We start from the raw sequence: 23,058 nt of genomic DNA, 5'->3' as shown, positions 1-23,058 counted from the left end.
TGATGAAAAAATCTGCAAGAATTTAAAGGCTTCCACTGCAAGGAGACATGCTCCATAATCTGATGGGCTCTCAAAGACCCTCTGTAAACAGTTTACATTTATCTTTGCTCCAAGCTGTGTGGTATTTATGGTTCAGGGTTTATTGTTTTAGTGTGGTTTCCATCCTAGCATGAGACTCCAGGACATTATTTTGGTCACGCGAAAAACAGATTAGAATTTCAGTGATTGACTTTAAGCTATCAAAAGCTTTTTCTTTATATAATTTATGTGCAGGCTAAAAAGTCCTGGCAATAATTGCATATCATTCACTTCAAATACTCCAGATGCTTTTGGGAATAAGCCAAAAAGCAGTTATTCTCCTTCTCTTCTAGATATATTTTTCTAATCAGATAGTTCAGCTGGGAGATTGTTTGGTTTGGCCTCTGGAAAGAGAAATAATAGTAAACTGGCAAGGGGACTATTTTTCTAAAAGAGGGCAATAAAGCATTTTGAATAAGTTTGTCCCAGTGGTATATCTCTCAGCTTTACTTCCCCATGTGCCTTTTTTATAACACCCCCAGAAGATGTATTAACATTTATTTGTTTGTTCAATCCAATTAATCCGAGTTAAGTAATTTGCTAACAGCCATTGTGACTTTGTTCCACTTTTGCAGGTGGTGTTCCTTTATTGGTGCTTTCCATTTGCATCACAGTTTGAAAGCAGGCTGTATACAAAACTCCCATTTTCCCTGCATCCATTGTGCTCCTACCGCTGCACATGTGATGCTAGGCACAAATCACATCTCTCCTGTGAAATACTGCCTTGTGATGCATCTTCCCTCAAACCAACTTTGATCTGATTTGAAAAAAATAAGTCATCTGATGCTACTGGTGTTTTTTTAAATGTTTTTATTGAAATATTTTCATGAATAGTAAGGGTACATACAATGTCTCTGATTTCAATTCCAAGAGTCCTTTCTACAGGTCGGTTACATTTGGTGTGAGACATTGATGTCAAAAACAAACAGACAAATAAAGAACCTATCCTCATGAAGTTGAAGCAAAACCTCTGCACATACACTAAGCAAAAGAATGAAATATCATTACCCCCTTTTTTCTCTCCCCAATTGTCTCCCCCCTAACCTCATATGATGATATTGTTTCCCGCCACTCCAAGCTCCGAGCGGTGCAAAATTCCAGGGGTTACAGTTGCTTACCCGGAATGAGGTACAGCAGAGACTGTAGTGTCCTTATGATAAATGGTTTATTTACACAGATATACAACCTATGATGGAGGAGTTCACAGCATTAACACCCCAAGATGATCTTGCTTCTCCCATAGCTACAACCTTGGATTCAAGTAGAAATCAGGCATGGCTCTGACTCCTGGTTTCCCAGCCTACTTCTTGCTTCCAGCTTCTAGCTCATATAACTCAACCCTCCACTCTGGCCTTTGTCTTTCTAACTATCAGTGAGTTGAGGGTGAGTTGATATTGTGTGCCTACGCATGCCTACTCTGGTGTCTGCTACGCTATCCTTACCCTTGCCACATAATTCCTCTGAACTGGGCTGTTGAAAAATGGACCTTCAGCATGTAGCAATCTGTGCAAATAGGCACACTTGCATTGTTTGAGCAGCTGGAAACAAAATGGCTAGGTTGTGCTAGGGGAGTGGGGAGCAAGCGAAAGTAGGGATGCAATGATAGGGACCACTCACTGAAACATCATCACACATATGATTACACACACACACACACACACACACACACACACATGTGCCAATGAGCTTCCACAGCTGCAGTGACTATGAATGTGTAACAAGTTATTTTTAGTTAATGGATTTTCCATGGTAAGAGGAAATCTGGATTAAGTGTAACAAAAAGTATAGGTATAACATCATGTGGACAGTGTGAAATATTTGGGTGCATGAGCAGTACTAATTCCACAATAAACCTCAGTCTGGAAGCACCTTAGGAGGTGATCAAAGATACCTTGATTTCCAGAGGCAAGCCCCCCGAAAATTTTTGTGCTAAGGTTGGATGAATGAAAGCCAGTTGGCAGAGTTTAATTTGAGCCATGTGATGTTAAGAGGAAGTTCCTTTGAATATGCTTAGGGTCTATTTCCCCTTCCCACTGTGTAACTGCAACTCATTGTTTTCATCTGGAATTTTTTCAATACTTCCATGTTAGAAAACGCAGTTTCCAGGCAAGCTTAAGCTCAGCCCAGCACTTCTCTTTTTATAAATCTGCTATTGCCTTCTTCACTGGATTAAAAAGCAGAGCTGAATGTAAAAGGAAACTTATCTGTGCAGAGGGTGGCATGCCATTTAAAGTGGGCCACTATCAGCCCATGCTTGTGTTCACAAATAATCCATGGCCGGGGTCACCTCACAGTTGCACTACATGTGTAAGAAGCAACACCCACTTTGAAATGTAAGAGTTTGTAAGTTCCCCACATCCACATGCATGGGGAATCCCCTTTAGAGAACAAAAAATCCCTCAAGATTTATGTTAATGTTACTGGAACACATCTGAGATATTAAAAATGCTAAAGAAGAAAAAAAAATTGGGGTAGTTCTCCCCATAGGTCAAACACTGCTTATCCTTCTGAAAGGCAGAGGTGTGAGTGTGACTGTATGATAGAGCAGGCTTCCTCAACCTCAGCCCTCCAGATGTTTTTGGCCTACAACTCCCATGATCCCTAGCTAGCAGGACCAGTGGTTAGGGATGATGGGAATTGTCGTCTCAAAACATCTGGAGAGCTGAGGTTGAGGAAGCCTGTGATAGAGGGAGAGATATGGAGATGGGAGACTAGAGACGTATGATGCATTGCAAGTGGAAAGTAACATTCCCTCCAGCATTTTGCAGATGGAAACTGGGTATTTGCATCACTTATTCTAACAGAGCAGGTGATGCAAGAATAACTAACTCCCCTGCCTGCACATAACCCCACCCCAATATATGGAACTGGCTGTAGTGTTAATAAGAGTTGCAATTTGAATGCACTTATTCCCACTCAGTTATTTAATTTTGGAGGGTCCGGGATAGAAGTTAAACCTAAATACTGGGTTTATGCTAAAAATGGGTTGTGTGAATAGATCCTGTGCAAACATCTCAAAACAGCTAAAATGATGCTTAAGGCATCTCCCAGACCCCCACCCCCTATGCTTGCCTCTTTCAGCAATCCATTCATGAGGAGGGCAGGTAGAATTCAAACAAAACAGGGAGAGAGAAAACAAAATTGGGCCACAAGTTACAAGCAGCCAGGCATGGAGTTATTTGGGCGAAGGTTACTTTTCACCCAGGAGGAATGTATGGTGGTTGAGAACAGCGCTTCCCCCTCACAATCCACATGCACCCGTGAGCCCTTTGGAGTGTCCGACATCCAGGAAGCGAGCAAGAATAAAACACGGTTGAGTCTTAACAGTAGTGGTTTTTGTTTTTAAGGGTGACTGCTGCTTGCTTCCTGAGAAGGTTCCTCCTTCCCTTCCTTCTTCTTTAAATCTAGAGAAGGCTTCCTTCCCCTCCTTTCGTTCCACGAGTCGCCCGGGGAAGTTTCCCTTCACCTCGGAGGCCAGCCCTTCCTCTCAGCCTCGTGCTTGTGAGAGGCCCAGCAGCGCCCACTTGGCCGCCCCGGAGCCACTTCCTTCGCCGGAGAGGAGCTGGCGGGAGCTGAGCAGAGGCGGGCTCGCCCCACGGGTTGCCTGCTTGCCTTGCCTGCGTGAGTCACCCGTGTAGTCCCTGCGCGCGCTTCCTTGACCCTTCTCGCCTCGCCTGGACGCCGGGCAGGCCAAGGAAAGCAGCCAAGGTAAGCCTCGGGGGGCTTCCGGGGCTTCTGTGGGGCGCATAGACTGGAACTGCATTTCCCCTCCCTCCTATCGCAGCAGAGTGGGTTGGGTTGGGTTTGGGGCAGTGAGCCCCTTGTTAGGAGGGGGGACATAAATGTTATTAGTCGTGGGGTCAAGGGCGAAGCTGAGAAGACTCGTTCCTAAAGCAGTGGTTCCCAACCCTTTTTTGACCATGCCCTACCTAAGCACCTCTAAAATCCTGATCCCCCCCCCCCCGTTTTATTGTACAGTGGTACTTCGGGTTACATACGCTTCAGGTTACAGGCGCTTCAGGTTACAGACTCCGCTAACCCAGAAATAGTACCTCGGGTTAAGAACTTTGCTTCAGGATGAGAACAGAAATCGTGCTCCAGCGTCCCGGCAGCTGCAGGAGGCTCCATTAGCTAAAGTGGTGCTTCAGGTTAAGAACGGTTTCAGGTTAAGAACGGACCTCCAGAACGAATTAAGTACTTAACCCAAGGTACCACTGTATTTTATTTAAATATTTTGTTGGAAGCCGCCCAGAGTGGCTCGGGAAACCCAGCCAGATGGGCAGGTTATGTATGTATGTATGTATGTATGTATGTATGTATGTATGTATAAACAAACAAACAAACAAACAAACAAAATTATTATTATTATTATTATTATTATTATTATTATTATTATTACTACTACTACTACTACTACTACTACTGTGACATGGGGACGTGGGTGGTGCTGTGGGTTAAACCACAGAGCCTAGGGCTTGCCAATCAGAAGGTCGGCGGTTCGAATCCCCATGACGGGGTGAGCTCCCGTTGCTCGGTCCCTGCTCCTGCCAACCTAACACTTCGAAAGCACGTCAAAGTGCAAGTAGATAAATAGGTACTGCTCCGGCGGGAAGGTAAATGGCGTTTCCATGCGCTGCTCTGGTTCGCCAGAAGCAGCTTAGTCATGTACGCTGGCTCCCTCAGCCAATAAAGCAAGATGAGCGCCGCAACCCCAGAGTCGGTCACGACTGGACCTAATGGTCAGGGGTCCCTTTACCTTTACTGTGACATAATTCTTATTATTCAAAAGGTAAACTCCAATTCACGTGGAGGAAACCTAAAAGGGCATTAACTGTTAATAACTCATTCTCAAATTACCCCCCTTAAAAATCAAATTGCCCTCCCCCCGTTGGAAACCATAGCCCTAAAGGCAGCTGGACCTAACAGGCAGAGAGGCTCTTTCCTTCACCAGAAAAAATGGATTTGAGTGAGGAGGAGCAGGAAATTAAAAGTCAGAAAAAGTTTGTGGCTGTCTCCTGCACCCTGTGAGTTTCCACCTTTCTTTTGGGGGAACAGGGGTTCATATACAATGTAATGCTCCGAGGGTGATTTTTTCTCCCTCATCCTTGGCTAGAGATGAAAACGAGCATTTTCCAGGATCATTCTAGACCATTCACTCAACAACCATCATGCTATTTTTTTAAAAAATTGAATACCGTATATATGAAAAATACACACCAAAAACAATGACAGTCTTTAAAAAGTCCGCTCCTTTCCCTAGGTCCACTAAAGAAAATTTATTGTAGGATAGAAATTTCTTTTTATCTGTGTCTTATAGGTACTGTGTCCAGAGAATATCAATAATATCAGTAACAGTATGCGGCTGCTGTTTTGTTTTATGGCATTGTGTGGTTGGGTGGATTTTCATTGATTTGGAAGGGTCTTATTGGGCATTGCAGGTCACCTTTTGAGGCTTGGCACAGGCTGTGTAACATATTTTAAACAAATAGATTTCTGGACATGTCTTGAGTGTTTTTCCTCAGGTGTACAGGGACAGTTTTTCTTTACCCCTCCTTTTTCCTCTCCCCCCCCCCCGCCTCCTGAAAACTCTGATAATTGGCTTTCAGTCAGCATTGCTAGGTGTTTCTGATTTTAAAAATTCAGTTGTGCTTAAGAATCTAATTTGAAAGTTGTTTGGGTATATAGGTGGAGAAGGGTTGAAAAGGCGGCTCAGTTTCCTCATAACAACCTCTCTTCTGAGGCTGGTTTGTAAAGATTTTGTATGCTCCTTTCTCTACCCCTCTCAGCATTCTCAGTTCTCTACAGTGGTTTTGCCAGCTCTGCAAAACTTCCTGCCACAGAAATTTGCAATCGCTGGTAGAGGCCGGAATAGCAAACCTTCTTGCGACACAAGGGGAAGAACCACAGTGTTGACTTACCACACCTAAAGTTTCTTTTAAAAAAAGCTGTGTAAAAAAGAACAAGCAGAGTTTTCTTATTATAAAGTGTTATAAGAAAAATACTGCTCATTTTACCTTATGGGGTATCGATGTGCCCATATAGAGTGCCTATCGGAAGGAGAAAATAACAGAGGCCATCGAGAGAATCTTGAGAAGCAAGGCAACAGGGTGCTCACAACCACACACAGGAGGCAGGAGGGACCCAGAACAATGGTGTGCAAGTCCTTATATCGACTTTTGAAATTGCCCACCCCGTAGCTCAAGACCACCCCCCAAAACATCATACCTACATCACAGGAGGCAGGCTACAGCAGAAATACATCACGGGGGCAGTCTACAACAGAAATGCTGTCTGGCAAGATACTGATACAGTGGAACCTCAGGTTGTGAATGTCATCCGTGCGGGAGGCACGTTCGCAACCTGCAGCGTTTGCAACCTGTTGCATTTGCGCACGTGCGGGTTGCAATTTGGCGTTTGTGCGCAAAGTGCAATTTAGTGCTTCTGCGCATGTGTGAGCACTGAAACCCAGAAGTAACCCGTTTCGGTATTTCCAGTTTCAGCGCGGTGCGCAACCCGAAATCACATAACCTGAAGCGTCTGTAACCTGAGGTACCACTGTAGTGGTCACTTGATTGCTTTACCTGGGCAGCCTGGCCATTCCTTTTGAGATGCTAAATAGTTCCTAAATCCAGGTCACAGACTCACCCTATTCATGCACAAATACACCTTTAAGACAGGATTTGTGAGCAAAGAGAAAATGGGGAGGCTTTTCCCATTTCCTTCCTCACTGCAGAGAATATTTGAGGTCACTGGAAGAGTCCAAATGGCTACAGGATTGCTCTCCTGTACTATTTCAGACATGTGGTTTATATACTTATGTATGTATTTGGACATAAAAATAAAAAAGGGACTGCCCCTTTTCCTTTGAGGGCATAAGAGCTATTCTCTTATTTCAGATCACCACAGAAACACTGTATTCAAGAGAACAACTACCGGTACTTCTACTCTACCCTGTTCCCATTATCTATGTAGCTATCTGTCTATCTAAGAAAATGTATATGTTGCTTGGTTGTAATAATACCTCTTGATGGTTTACAAAACACATGCTACACACATATAAACACAGCACACACAAACCCACATACAACTACCTCATATGTATAACTGTTCACAGATCGTATGTATATTGTAATAACAACCAGTTAAGTCAATTGTCCCACACTGATGAAGTTCAAGCAGAGCATCTAGCGAACAAACAATGTTTCCCCACCTTTTGCAAAAGTACACAATTGGAACTACCTGTATTGAAGACCTGGAAAAACCATTCAGCTATGGGGCACATCTGCATAGAAGTTTCCTGGACTGGTATCTAAAAGTCATAGGCATATAGAAAGACTGTCCATCTAGCAAACATTGTCCTCCTTCTGTTAAAAAAGTGCAGGTGCCAGGGATTGAATTTAAGACCTTCTGCAAGCAAAGCATGTGGCTTGTCACTGACCCACGAAGCTGGACTCAGTTCAGTTCACCAGTCATGTACTGTGTGAGAGAGACACAAATTTGCAGAACCTACTACCTGGCTTTTAGCACCTTGGTATTTTTCTATAAGATTGCTAACTCCAAAGAAAAATATTTTCATAGTCCTTTTCCACGAGGCATGGATTGTATTGGATTTAGAATGGAAAAGCATAAGCAACACTTGTGGCCTCAGTACAATTGAGTAAAGATATTACAAAACCTTGATTGCTTATTTCCTGCTTTGTCAGCGTTGAACATTATCCTGGAGCAGAAAAGAAAGAAGCTGGATTCTGTATTTTTCTCAAAAACTGCACTTGCATCCGGGGGCTTTCAGAGCTGAGCAGCCATCAGGCATTGAGAACGTGTTACAGACAAAGTACACTAAGGACAAATAGGCAGAAGTTTCACCACACTTGCTGGGAATATATACTGAAGTTTATCCAAAATAGCTAGCTTCCATTTTGCAGGCCAGATGTGATGTGCACATGCCTCAGTCTATGCTTACCTTTATGGCTCCTAAGAACTGTCTGAGACTAGAGATGCCTGCTTCTCTCTCTCCCTGCAACTTTCCCCTCTAGTGCTAGTCCTGACCGTGTACCATAGCCTTGGACCAGAAGTGCAGGAAGCTTGGGTCAGTTAATATCATTGCCCAGGATCAGTATTCCATGCATTCCAGATAAATGTTGTTGCTGCTTTGCATACTGATATGAAAATTGATGTTCAAAATAGAATTACCGTATTTTTCGCTCTATAAGAAGCACCAGACCATAAGACACACCAAGTTTTTGGAGGAGGAAAACAAGAAAAAAAATATTCTGAATCCCAGAAGCCAGAACAGCAAGAGGGATCGCTATGCAGTGAAAGCAGCAATCCCTCTTCCTGTTCTGGCTTCTGGGATAGCTGTGCAGCCTGCATTTGCTCCATAAGATGCACACACATTTCCCCTTACTTTTTAGGAGGGAAAAAGTGAGTCTTATAGAGCAAAAAATAGGGTAAATAATTGCCTACCTGGTGCTTGTATGAGGATGCCTTTCTTATTTTACTTTTCTGGAGAATTGTGTGTTTTTCAGTTCCTCCTTCCTTATTAGAATTGGAACAGAGGAACTGGTTTAAATAACCCCACACCCTTTTCACCTTTAGAAAAAGGAATGAGGTGGGGGATTTTTTAGGACTTAAGATACCTGAACCTAACTTAATTTTTGTGTGTTGGCATTCATCTGTCTCGAGAAACAATGGAAGAGTGCGCCTTTGGGGTAATTCAGACTCACTACTTTGTTGAAATTACAGAAAGGTAGCCGTGTTGGTCTGCCATAGTCAAAACAAAAAATTTTTTTCCTTCCAGTAGCACCTTAAAGACCAACTAAGTTAGTTCTTGGTATGAGCTTTCGTGTGCATGCACACTTCTTCAGATAAAAGTAGAAGTTGAAAGTAGAAACTGTTGAAAGTAGAACTGATGTGTATTCAGTGCACTCCTTTCTTATTAAACTTACCAAGGTTTACAGTGTTAAATGTTATCTTTCTTACACTGCAGTCCTGTGCATGTCTTCATGCAGGAAAGTATGTTGAGAACTGCACTCTCAAAAACCATTATACCCATGAACAGAGCTACTTGTGTCAAGCAGTATTTGTTTATTTATTTGTTCATTGTGTTTTTAGTCCATGATTCCTCCCCAAAGAGCTCAGGGTCATGTAAAGAGCCTCCCCGCCCCCCAACATTTTATTTCACAACAATATTGTGAGGTCTGTTGGTCTGACAGATAGAGATTAGCCCGAGGCCACCCAGTGAACTTCATAGCTCAGTGGGCATGTGAGCTTGAGCCATCCCTTTTAGGTCAACACACTAATAACTAGAATAATAAACCATGGGGCTTCTAATCTCTTGATGCATTTTGAACAAGAAAATCTGGTATTAGGGGAAGACTCTCTGTCTCTGTCTTGCACAAAGCCTCATCAGGCTTCAGAACTGCAAACTGGTTTGATGTTGCTTTTGCATTATCGTGTGTTTTATTGTATGCATTTAAAATTCGTTTTTTGCTGCAAGTTACCCCGCGAACCTGATTCTAGGGAGGCTTATTGATGCCTCAAACAAACCCACAGGATGATAGTGGTGATTCAGGGGGTGGTTAGCGGTTTGTTTTCTTCTTATTTTTATTATATATTTTGTGCTTTTTATCATGTAGTTTTCTGTTGGGAACTGCCCTGAGATCTACAGGTGAAGGGCGGTAAACTAATAATAATAATAATAATAATAATAATAATAATAATATCATTTCTAATTTAGCCTTTGTACTTTTCTGTGTTTTCCTGTGCTTCTAGGCAAAAATAAAATTAAAAACAACACCCTTTTTCTTAAGGTGAAAAGCTCCATTTTCACATGTAAATCTTGATATGCACCAGTGGTTTTTGATATTTCAGTTGCATGCAAAACTCAACAAAAATTTAAAAGGTGGGTTATCGTTAGGGGAAGAAAGAGTCTTGCTTGGCAGAATGTATTTCCGGTTTGTGTGTGTGTTTCTGACAGAACAGCAGACTTGAAAAGATATGGAAATGGTGCAATAACCATATAGAAAAATATAAATATGTAGAAAACAAAAGGAGACAACTTGTTTGACCTTGATTGTCTGAATATTGCATCGGATACAGACAAGGCCATATTCTAGTGCAGCTAAAAAATATAATCATTAATATACAGAACAGTTATTGAGTTAAAAAAAAGCATGTAACTACGGTATGTTGTAAATTGGATTGTCTTTCCTCTGCTGCTAAGCATATACTGTGTCAGGTTAATTTCCATTAATAAAGATAAAATGGGCCACATTTCAAAATGTTATGACTTTAGCATTGACTTCACTCTCAACCTATGACAGCATTAAGCAAAAATACTTTGTTGCATCAATTTGCAGAAGGAGCTTCTTATCATAAGGAATGATTATTTAGGGGGAAATAATTTCATTACTTATGAATAATATCAGTAATGTCCATATTCTAGTGTGAATTGCTTCTTTTTAGCTTTTTATTCTATTACATTCATTATTCGATTCAAGCAGGCCTTTCATATTCTGTAATCTGCATTTGCAATGTAATTGACAAATCCACTTGCTTTCATTTTCTCTTGGCAGAGCAGTAAAATTTAATACTGTCCTGTTCCTGTTACCTTTTGGGGGGGGTATGTGCTTTTAATTTGTATTTATTGCCTAGTAAAGACTGGGTTTGGGGTTGGTATGCTGGTTTAGCTATTTGACCCCTTACATTCCTTAAATCATAAGAACACCTGATCCTGACCATTGTCCAATGATTTGTTTAGCAAACAGACACTTCCAACAAATTTTTATCACAATTGTTTTCGTGCGTCAGTGAAAGGCTCTTCAGATAAAAAATCATAGCATTGTGTAGTGCTTCAATATACATTATTTGTGTATACAATACACAATATAGCCTTACAATCCCTAGGAGAAGGCCATAGTTCAATGGAAGAGCCTGTGTATGTGTGTCATATGCCCCATTGATGTGTCTCCTTCACTGTAAAATCTCATTTCCCAGTGCACATGACCACAAATCTGAAAATACAACCACAATATGAAAATACAACTAAAACCAAATTGCGCCACCTTGGCTTGCCCATATTCTATAGACATAGCCTCTGTACCTTTAATAAGTACACAAATCAACAGATGACTTTCCTTGGCATGGAAGTGTAATCTTTAAACTGGTCCTCTGGCCTGTGAGCGCTCCAGTTGGAGAACAGCCTTTACCAAAGGTGTCATGGGCTTTGAAGACACTCAAACTCAGCACGCAAGGGAGAAACATGCTAAGAGGAAGGCATGCTTGGCAAATCCACACCGTGATCAGTTCCCGTCCAGGAACCATTGTCCCCACTGTGGAAGGACGTGTGGATCCAGAATTGGCCTCCACAGTCACTTATGGACTCATTGTTAAAACCGTGTTTATGGAAGACAATCTTACTCGGCTACAAGTGATCGCCAAAGAAGAAGAAAAGAAGATTCTATAGACATAGCCTCTGTACCTTTAATAAGTGCAGAAATTAACAGATGACTTTTCCTTGGCATGGAAGTGTAATCTTTAAACTGGCCCTCATTTATATTTCTAGGACCCACCCCATTTTTGTGAGTATAAGTTTTAGGTTTATAAAACTGTTTTTAACATTGTGTTTTAACCTGCGCTGGGAATGTAGGGTGGAGGGCAGGTGATAAATTCATAATTAATTGCCGCAATAGCTGCACTTACGGATTTTTACTACATTAGTGCACCCTAAAGATAAGTTGCTCAAGGGGATCTTTTCTGTGTGTTTTTTCTTTCAGGAGATGGCTTTAAAGAAGGATTAAGGAAATTCATGGAGGATAAGGCTATCAGAGAGTACTAACTATGATAGCTGTCAGGGGCGGACCTTAGTAATAGGATGCCTTGTGCAAGGCCCAAATTTGATGCCCACTCCCAGCCAACAACTGCCTTCCCAAAGCCGGGTAAGGTGCCAGGCTTTAAGGAAGGAGGCGTGAAGACTCGGGCAAGGTCCTAGAGCCCTCCCTCCTCCTGGGAAGGGGCTGACTAGGCTTTGGGTAGGAGGAGGGCAAGCTATATAGGACCCTGTCAGAACCCTCACTCCTCCTTCCAATTGCAAGTGGTTACTACTAGGCTTTGGGAATGAGGCAGGAAGGCCCCACCTTGGCTTGGTGCCTGTGTGGGGGGAAACTGGTTGCACTGCCCTAAATCTGCCTCTGTAGTTGTCCAAGGTCAGAGGCGGCTTGCTAACTGACGGGAAGCAATAGCTAGAGATGGCTGTTATTGCCTTCACATCCTGCTTGCGGGCTTCCCCTAGGCATCTGTTTAGAAACGGCAGGAAATCTTACGCTGGACTAAATAGGCATTTGTTCTGATCCAGGCACTCTCTTCTTATGTAACGTGCGAGTCTAGGATTTAAAGGCAGGTGATTGCATTCCCTGAAAGTTTTGATAAGGGAGGGAAGTTAAAGAACTAAATTCCACTCATGAAACTTGTGTCCTTACAAGTTAACCAGAACTACATGTATGCATATTGGAAAACACTGCAGTTCATATAATCTGTACTAGATGACTTCCTACAGAATACATAGCAACATTTTCAGATATTTGGATTTTTGATCTTTTGTACAACAATGTGAAATGGCAGGTTCATGTGGATCACAGCATAGGATGGGGAATAGTCATTTGAGAGTGACTTTAACAGATTGGATTTTTTTAAAAAAATATTACCATTTCTAGTTAGCATACTTTTCCTGCCACAGCCTTGCTCCACCCCCCACCCCCCGCAACCCAGTGATAGAATTTTGACTGAGGTTGAGTCAGTTCTTGCCTCCCTAGTATCAGGTAATATATTTTCTAATTTCTGTGAACTAAACATAGAGCCTTATTCCTGTTCGCCCAATGACAACCAATGGACATTTTTGAGGAGCCTCATATTGCTTAACCAATTAAACTTTTTTTTTCTGACTTCAGTTTTCTCTTCAAGGAAATTTCTCAGAAATATAAGAATCTCGCCAGTTCAATCTGTCATGCTACTTTAGACAAATCACCACTGAGGTCTTCTGATAGGTCATGCTATGGAAAAGCATTGCAATTTTTTAGAGTCATCATATGATCAGCCAAGCACCCAGATCTTTCCGTGTTCTGAATACATTAGCAATAGCTGTTCCAAAATGGTTGCTAAGGACTGGACATTGCTTGGCATTATTTCTGTAGCCCCATGACCAAGCAAGAGAACAAGTCGGTTACACTTGAAAGCAGACTTACCTCTGAAGAATCTCTCAAGTAGAATGCCCAACAATAATATAGTATATATTAATATTTACCGTATATTAAGGTGGAGAGAATCTTCTGTCCTAGAGAACTCTCTGTGACATGTTTTATAAGGGGTGGTGCATTTGGTTATATTCAGCAATTTTGTTTTATTTTTCACCAGTCCATGGGTGTCTCATCACAAGTAAAAACACGTGAAGTGAACTTTCACATAGGAAGTTGCCTCATACCAGGTCACTCTATTGGTCTGTCTCGCCTGGCATTGTGTAGCTTTCTAGGATACTAGACAACGGTCTTTGCTATCCCCTTCTACCCAGTCTTTTTTAATGGGAGATGCTTTGGGTTGAACCTGGGACCTTCAGCCGTGGACACTTTGAGGCTGGGGAGTGGTGCCTAAATATAAGTCACAAAGGGAGGTGTTGTGGGTCAACTGGTGACGGTGATGGTGATTTGCATTTGTCATTCACTTCATTACAAAAAGTCTCAAAGCAACTTAGCAACGAAATAAAACAACAGACATACAAAATAAATTGAAAGCCATTAAAAATGATGTGCTGCACAAGGAGTGCCGAAGTTCTTCCGGTTTGCACAGTATGATGCAATTTTAGGCGCTCGCACAACCAAAAAGAAAAAAATTGTGTAAAATGGGCCTAAAGTTGACTTATTTTGTGTTCCTGTGGAATGGATACAAGTGGCTTTAATGAAGGTAATCACCGGTCATTGTGAGTCCTCCTGACTGCAAAACCCTACGCAGTTCATCATGCTGAAGATGTGTGCTTTATACTTTCACGCAAGGACAGTTACATAAAAGGACTCCCCCCCCCACCAGCTGCATTTGCCCTCCCTCCCCTTCCTTCTGTCAGATCTCAGGGAATAAAGGCTGCATTTCAAGATAAGACTGTGCACTGTTTAGTGCACCGGTGAGGATTTGAGGCTCCCTGCAGGGAGAACTGATGAGAGCAGTTAACTAACCGTTGATCCAGTGAGCCGCAGGAGGGGTGTGGGAGGATCCTGTCTACCAATCAAAGAGAGAGGCATAACTTTTTAATGGTTAAACAACAACAATGTGAACTTTTACTTCAAAGGGAGAGGGTAAACATCTTAGAAGTAGAAGCTTTTTTTGTTTTTTGTTTTGCCTTCTTTAGTCCTTGGGCTAGAAGCAAACTCTGGGAAGTGGCAGATGGAAGGACATTGCTTTGAACACATAGCTCTGCAATCCTAAGGGGGCAACCCCTTAATCTGCTTCCACTTTGATTAGATTACACAGATAAGAGGTAAACCGAAATTTGCCATAGGTTAAATTTGGGGGGGGGGGAGTGCTGTAGAGTAAGCAGTGTATTTTAAAACAACTTTATACTGTAAACTACCCTGTGAGCTTAGTATGAAGGGCAGTATATAGATTTAAATACTACTACTACTACTACTACTACTACTACTACTACTACTACTAGGTTATTAGCTATAAGTGAAAACAGTGGATAGGCATTTACTTGCACACCATTTAGATGGCAAGAGAGTTACTACAGCAGCCTATGAACACATGGAGGGCAAGAGCAGGGATAAAGGAATAGCAAATAAGTTGCCTTCCAAATGCTGTGGACTCCAACTACCATCAGCCCCAGTCAACCTGGCAATGGTCAGGGATGATGGGAATTGTAGTCCACAATGTTGGGAGGCTATTTCTGCTTTACATGATTTCTGATTATGAAAAAACAGCTATGCATTGTCTTCCTGAGTGATTGTTTCCTACCTGAACTGTTCTTTTAATTACTTTATTTATACAGCTATGGTTCATTTTAAATATAAGTATTGCTAATTAAACTTAACTGAAGGTGTTTCTTCAGTCCTTCCCCACCCCTATCGAACAGGAAGCACACAGAAACGTTAAAACAGATGTTGGGGCAAGCCTGTTGTTTTACAGCACTGACTGCAGAGGTGCTTTGTGCTACAATTGTATGCTGCGCTGCTCTGAATTAGAATACCCTCCAGACTATAGACAACTGTTCCTTTAAGATAGTTGAATATGGCAAAATTTTAGTGCAGAAACTGCTGAATATTCTCTCCCATGCCTCTCTTATCAGTCACGTGCAGGCCTCCTGAATCACAAGATTTAGGGGTTTTTTTGCTCAGTTAATCCCATGTAAAGCTAATTAATAATTTTGCTGTGCTGTTCCTGCCGGGGCAAAGCAGCTACAGCTGCAATATCAGGAGCTAACTGCATGTTATGTGTAAACTGGTATAATAGAGTAATCTGAAAAGAAAACAGCTTTGGTGCCAGTAATTTTGAGTGGATAAGCACTAAGGGGGAGTGGTGGTTAACCCTTTTTCTGTTCCTTTTCGGTTTGCCAGCTGCTTTCCTTAAAAAAAAAGGCTTTGGAGCTGCAAAACACATGACATGTAGTTACCCCCTCAGCACAGGTGATATTTGCAAATGAATTGAATAGTTTTGCTAATTTATTGGTGTTAAATAACAGTTAAGGAAGAAAAAAATCAATATTCGATAATGAGGCTTCCTGTATATCTGTTATGGAGCATTATCAATAATCATGTACCCATTAAAAAGTTTCATAGTATTCATAAGTATTCTTATTAATGTGTGGGGAATATAGCCAAGGGTCATTTACTGCAAGGCCATTCAGATAGTCTTTGCTTTATGAACACTAGGCATTTTAATTATTATTATTATTATTATTATTATTATTATTATTATTATTATTATTTGTTAAGCCAGTGACATCTCTTTCCATTTCATTCTATGCAAGAACTTTTATGATTTTTAAAAAATAAATTGGATGAATCTGTTTGGTAAATCGTGGCAGTTAAATCATGGAGTTAAATTAAGCCCCCTGCCTCCCTTTTAAAATTAGTTGCTATACAGCACAATCCTCTGCATGTTTACTTAGAAGTAAGTCCCATTGTGTTCAGTGGGTCTTAGTCCTTTGTAAGTGTTTATAAGTTTGCAGCATTACTAAGCTGGATAACTGGATATCTTACACTTTATGTTGGTCTGTTCATCTTAAGTTGGCTAAGGTTTTCTTTTATGTCACTTGCTATAATAAATTAAATGTGTGTAGGGGGAAATATGAGGTTCAGGCAGTTACAGCATAACCAGCAGCTTCATGCATGTGCTTTGGTGTTCAAATAAATTCTTGCAACACATTTCAAAAGCAATGTTGTACAAAGTTTCCTTTTGGATTCCCCCCCCCCTTTTACATGGAGACAAAGTCCATGTAGGGTGGAAGGAGAGTGGAGCGGCCCTTTTTTTCCTTCTCCTTAACACTTCACAACTATAGGTCATAACTTTGGCCGTGTCAATTAATTGTATTCGTAGTATAAAACTGGAAGAATGGCAGATGAAAGTGATGGACTATATGGAGTTGGCGGAAATGACTGGCAGAATCTGAGACCAGGGAGAAGAGTCGGTGGAAGAAGATTGGAAGAAATTTAAAGACTATTTGCAGAAATATTGTAAAATTAATAAATGTTAAAATGATGTTGGTTTGAAATTAAGTGGTCTTAGCAACAAGGTCAATAAGAATATGTAAAAATGGATTGATAACGGATGAAAATATAATGCTATAATATGTTGAGATATTGAGTTAAGTTAAAAGAAAGAGGGCAAGGATTTGCTGAGTTAACTATGTGAATGGGAATACAAAAAAGGGAGGTGCGAGGAGGTCAGGAAAATAAGCTAAGGAAAACTTAAAAATTTGAGAAACTGATTTGTTTTTATTCTTTTCTTTGTTCATTGTGTTTTATGTATTTTTGTATTTTTTGTATTTTCTTTTTTCTTTTTCTGTATTTTCTTTGTTTTGCAATTTTTGTCTTTTATAAAACTTTAATAAATATCTTTTAAAAAATAAAAATAAAACTGTGTATCAATAATCATTCACCTGCGCTGTGAATCTGCCTATTAAAGGTAAAGAGTTCTGCAAGTGCGGCTTTCTCCCTATTGAAGTGCAGAGTGTTTGAGGACCAGGACATTCGCAGGGAAACCAAAATGCTTGTTTACAAAGCTATGGTACTACCAACCTTACTATGTGCTTGTGAAACATGGACCACTTATAACCGCCATCTCCAACTCCTCGAAAGATTCCATCAATTTTTCGGTGTCTCCGAAAAATTTTAGAAATCACTTGGGAAGCAGGGGCCAGCTGTATTGTCCTGTTCCCCAGTTGTTCAGCCAATCCCAGCTCTGTGTAAGTCAGCTGATTAGGAGGACAGGGAAGCTTCCTTCATTAGAATTATGCATTGGCAAGGGAAGCTTCCTGTCCTCCTAATCAGCTGTCCCTTCCATTAGAAGCATCTTTAGTTTTTCCTGTTACGAATTGTTCAAAGATTTAAACCTGTTTACTCATTAACAGTCAGAAACTTGAGTCACCGAGATACTTAGTAGAGAACCACTTCCTTTTTTTAAAGACACTTCTGTACACTTCTGTGACACATTAGTGAAATAATGTGTCGGCTTCAGCTGTAGCAGCAGTTGCGACTGTTACTGGGCTGGGATAGCTTGATTGCATTATATCAGGCATTGGTAACTTCAAGAATGGATTACAGTACTGCATTGCATTCTATGTGGGGCTTCCCTTGCGGCTGAGCCAGAAACTGTAGCTAGTGCAGAATGCTGCAGCACAATTGCTGACAAGAGTCAGATTCTGTCAATATATTCCACCTCTGCTCAGTGATCTGAACTGGGTGCTGACCTGTTACTGGTCCAGGTTCAAAGTGTTGTTATTGGTATATAAAAACCTCAACAGCTTGAGACCAGTTTACTTGAAGGATCACCTTTGACCCAGATGTGCCTACTTGACCACTTTTGTCAAGTCTACCCAGACATGCAATTTTATTATGCATACTTGTTTTCAAATTACTTTAATATTAGTGGCATTACAAATGTTTTTGATAATTTTTTTTGTGTGTGTGTGTATTCGCTTTTTTTTAATGTTGATTTTATCTGTAATTTCATAACTATTCACACTATTTTATGTAAACTGCTTTAAAGATTTAGAATTAAACAGTCTACAAATTCTGTTAAATAAATAGATGGATTTTTGTTTTTAATAGAACGCAGCGTGGTTCTGTGGTCAGGTTTCAACTATCACTCTTGAAACTGCCACTCCCAGTGCTGCTCATTGGGTATTACCTCACCTCAGATTTTGAAATATTTTTCTAGCTCTGTCAACAATCCAGAATTCTTCCTGGTGGTAATGTTCAGGAAGAAGAAAAACCCTCCTTCCTGTATGTGCGAAATTCTGCACCCCTTTTCTTGACATGACTCCCGCTTCCAGTTTTTTGAAGAGAATTTGGAGCCTGGACAGAGGAAGTCTGTTCTTACTATTCAGCAGTGACTAGCCTCCAAGCTAACAGCAACTTCCATCAGCCCCAGTGAGCATGGCCAACGATGAGGGATGGTGGGAGCTATTCAACAATGCCTGGATGGGCACACGTTTCCCCGTCTGTACTGTGGTAGAATCAACACTGTTGGAAGGTGAAAGATTTCAAAATAGAATACAACCGGCTTGAACGAAGGAAAAAGTGGAATATGCCTATTCATTGTCAACAGCACCTCAACATGAAACAATAACAGCCCCCCTACCACCACTGCACCCATCTACAATGCAGATAGGGTGTGTAATAGACCATGGCATTGCACAAATTGGGTGGCTCGCTGTTGAGAAACAGATTTGCATTCATGCTAATGTAGCCATTGTAATGGCAGTCAAGAGTACTTCAGTAATACTACTAAGGGCTCATCCAGGGAGACCTCATGTTCAGGATCAAGAGCAGCTTCAGCACTTACTGATCTCCCACAGGGTAAATATTCAGGATGCTTCAGTCCATAATGGTTGCTGATGATCACCATTGTTAATAAAGACTGCAGCAGGACTAGCTGTTTGGCTCTCTCCATACTAATAGCATGGCTTCTCTGGGGACAAGGTACTTTTCTCCTCCCACACTCTTTGTTGTGTGCCGCGGTGCCAGATCAGAAAGAAGGACTGGGAGCTGTTGCCTAGATGAACCTTTGCTTTCTTGCGTCTTGCCTCCCATCAATCAGATTAAAAAGGAAACCGTACTGTACCATGTTCCCTCCCTGCCCCGACCTGCTGCTGCTTCACAGCTCCAGTTCGTCAAATTTATCTAATTCCTTCAGTGGAACAGGGGCATAATCCACAACGTTAGTCTTGTAAAAACAATATCAAATTCAAGGCATTGTTACATGTTATTAATAAACAAGATCTAGGAAAGCAGGCAACATGCCACATTATCAAATTCCCCTATTACAAATATACTTCGAAGCTCATGTTGCCATTTAATATAAATAACAACCCCCAAATATCTATAAAACCAACCTGCCTGAAGGGCATGCTTTTATTTGATGTCATGCTAATCAGTTTTGGTGTGCCAGAAATTACAGTTCCTGATGGTCCATCTGTTTTGTATTTATCTTATGTGATAAGTGGTGTTTATTTGATAAGAATCAATGCGATGAATGTTTATGAAACGAAACAATTTTTTTTGTCTCACTAAATCATAAAATCAATTGTTTTTGTCTCACTAAATCACACCCACGAGTGCCATAAAGTATATTCTGGCATTAATTTAACAATGAATACCTTGAAGTAGTGTTAGAAAGTGGAGACGCATTTTTCACGCTAGCTTTCAGATGTATAGTACAGTGGTACCTCAGGTTAAGTACTTAATTCATTCCGGAGGTCCGTTCTTAACCTGAAACTGTTCTTAACCTGAAGCACCACTTTAGCTAATGGGGCCTCCCGCTGCCGCTGCACTATTTCTGTTCTCATCCTGAAGCAAAGTTCTTAACCCGAGGTACTATTTCTGGGTTAGCGGAGTCTGTAACCTGAAGCGTATGTAACCTGAAGTGTATGTAACCCGAGGTACCACTGTACTGCACTTTCTATACTTCAGTAATCCTGCTGATTATTCATTGTGACTTAACAAACCTTTAGGTTAAGTATGCTCTGGGGTGATTATCTGGAAATGCTCCCGTATTGTTTAAAACTCATCTCAGTTTAAAACAGCCTTCACCAACCTAGTGCCTTCCAGATATTTTGGATTCCAGCCTTCCAAGTTGGCAAAGGCTGGTTTGGAACATGGTTGGTTCCTGTCCTATCGCATGAGATTGAGCCAAGCGCCATGCTCCAAATTCTGGAGGAATTTTTAAAAATATTGGTGATCTATATGTACAAGAAGCAAATTCTGTATGTGTGCCATGCTGTGGAGTGCTGTGGTCATTTGGAGAAGAAGAATGTTAGTTCTATCAGTTCTATCAGTTCCTCAGCACTTTGCTACCATTAGTACCTTAGCATGTATGACTGCATCTGCAGTGGTATACCTTGGTTCTCAAACGCCTTGGTACTCAAACAACTTGAAACCCAAACACTGCAAACCCATAAGTAAGTGTTCCGGTTTGCAAACTCTTTTCAGAAGTCAAATGTGCTCCATTTTGAGTGTTATGCTTCTGATTTGAGTGCCACACTTCCATTTTGAGTGCCACACTTCTGTGCTGAGGTCTGTCTGTTTTTGCTATTGATTTTGAGATCTGTTTTTGTTTTTTGTGACTGTGTGGAACCCAGTTCAGCTACTGATTGGTTGATTGTGTGACTGCACATTATTTATTGATTTCATTTTATGGATCAGTGGTCTCATTAGATAATAAAAGTCATGTTAAATTGCTGTTTTAGGGGTTGTTTTTAAAAGTCTGGAACAGATTAATCCATTTTGCATTACTTTCTATGGGAAAGCACGTCTTGGTTTTGGAACGCTTTGGTTTTGGAACAGACTTCCAGAACGGATTAAGTTTGAGAACCAAGGTACCACTGTATGTCTTTTTTTTTTTTGTAAACACCTTTCCAGGCAGAGGCAAAAGCGTGGGATGTAGTAGTTCAGAGGTAGGACTGTCTCCTCTAGTGTGGATTTGGAGAATGGGAAAATTCTATTAAAGAAACTAAGGCCAAGCCTAATATGTGCATTAAAGAATATGATTATTATGGCATGTTTCCACAAGTTACTGCATTGGGCCATTTTATTGGCTTATAGGAATCAAGCACCAGTGCTCAGAGTCTGTCCATTCTCTTGCATGGCTATAGTACTTGACCCAATTTCTGGTACTAACAGGAATTTATTAGCCTGTGAACACCTACCCAGCAGAGACAGAGACAGAGACAGGGGGGCAGTCCCAAAGGCTTGCTGAATGTTTCCGTGCCAGTTTTTGAGGCACTGTGCAGTGCATCATATTCTTCGTAATTTGGGGGATTTCGGTGAAACGTGACTGATTCTGACAGGCAACGGGCAGCCTAGCTGGCAAGAGGAGGATGCCGTTTTAGCCGCAGTGGTGCAAAACTTCAGTTATGCTGCTAAATTTAAGCAGCCTTTTAGAACGGAGCTGCCCAACTGATAACCTCATATTTATCTCATAAATATTAAACAGCTTGAACTGCATATTAGTCAGCTATGCCTAGCGGGGCTTGGCGGCTCTTTCTCTCCCTAGCAATTACCATATCAGGGCAGATCATTGGCCTGTTCCTTCGCCTACTGCTCATTTATGGTAATCGGAGGCATGTGGGGGCTGTGCTGCAAAAACGTTCTTGTTACAGGGGCAATAGTCATAAACTCATGGCTGAGGTTGTTTCTTTCCAGGAGAGAACGGGGTGATTCTGCTCCCTATTAATCAGAGACTGGTTAATTTTTCTTCACAATTGGCAATGCGTTAAAAAGCTGTTTGCTAGGAGAAGCTAATTAGAATCCTCAATTGCAGAGTGTTGAATAAATAGCTACCATTCATCAAGTAGGGGTGTTTTTTCCTTGCAGCATGGAATTATTCTGAGTCCCGTCCTGATCCATGTTTATTTTGAAGTCCATTTGATTTCAAAAGGGACTTACTTCCAAGAAACAAGCCTGAACTTGTTTTCCTGGATACTTTTTGAATTCTTTTTAAATAAACCAACTCAGCCACACTTCTGAACAGTGATTAATGATAAATAAGAACGGGTGATAAAACTAAAGTCAAACCTCAGGTGTCAAACGTAATCCGTTCTGGAAGCCCGTTCAGCTTCCAAAACGTTGGACAACCGAATCACGGCTTCCGATTGGTTGCAAGAGCTTCCTGCACTCAGCGGAAGTCGCATCAGACGTTCGGCTTCTGAAAAATGTTAAACTGGAGCATTTACTTCTGGGTTTTCAGCGTTCGGGAGCTGAATTGTTTGAAAACAGAGCTGAAAACAGAGCCGAGGTTTGACTGTATTTGCTATGAATTTTGCATGCCAACATTAACGTCCTCTTTTTCGTTTCATTTTACAAATGGGGAGGGGGGGTGAAATAATGAGAGTTGACTGTCATTTGATCACATGTATCATGCATGGCCAGATACACCAGGAAGCCAAGTTTGTAACTGCTGCTAGATTACAAAGCAGCATGGGAGGTGCTGGAATGAGTCAGAAGCAAAGCACCTGCAATTCTGTCCCCAGAATTGTGCATTTGCTTGTTCACAGTCTGACCTTGTGTAAAGTGTGAAGCAGGCCACTTTTGCACCTTATTTACAAAGAAAGTGAGAGTGCTTTTTTGCTACAGAATAAATGAATATATATATATATGGCTATGATTTCTTTGAGTGATAGCCCTAAGAGAAATGGGAATTAGTTTGGAATTGGCTAAATTTTATTGGGGGGAGGGGAATCAGGAATGATTTTGCCTGCTACTGAGTTTCCACCCGGCTGTA

The 23,058-nt window shown here is 41.2% G+C and overlaps 1 protein-coding gene across 1 annotated transcript in view; it reads left to right on the top strand.

Annotated features, from left to right (window-relative positions):
* The first annotated feature begins 3,324 nt into the window (after positions 1 to 3,324).
* APBB1IP (amyloid beta precursor protein binding family B member 1 interacting protein) overlaps positions 3,325 to 23,058 on the top strand; it is a 49,381-nt gene continuing 29,647 nt past the window's right edge. The window contains exon 1 of the mRNA XM_053410101.1: positions 3,325 to 3,786. The gene's annotated coding sequence lies outside the window, so the exon portion shown is untranslated. The remainder of the gene's footprint in view (positions 3,787 to 23,058) is intronic.

Source organism: Podarcis raffonei, chromosome 12 (assembly GCF_027172205.1).
Source record: "Podarcis raffonei isolate rPodRaf1 chromosome 12, rPodRaf1.pri, whole genome shotgun sequence".
In the NCBI taxonomy this organism is placed as follows: domain Eukaryota; kingdom Metazoa; phylum Chordata; class Lepidosauria; order Squamata; family Lacertidae; genus Podarcis; species Podarcis raffonei.
Note: the sequence above shows the minus strand (reverse complement) of the source record. Positions and strands in the feature narration are given on the sequence as shown.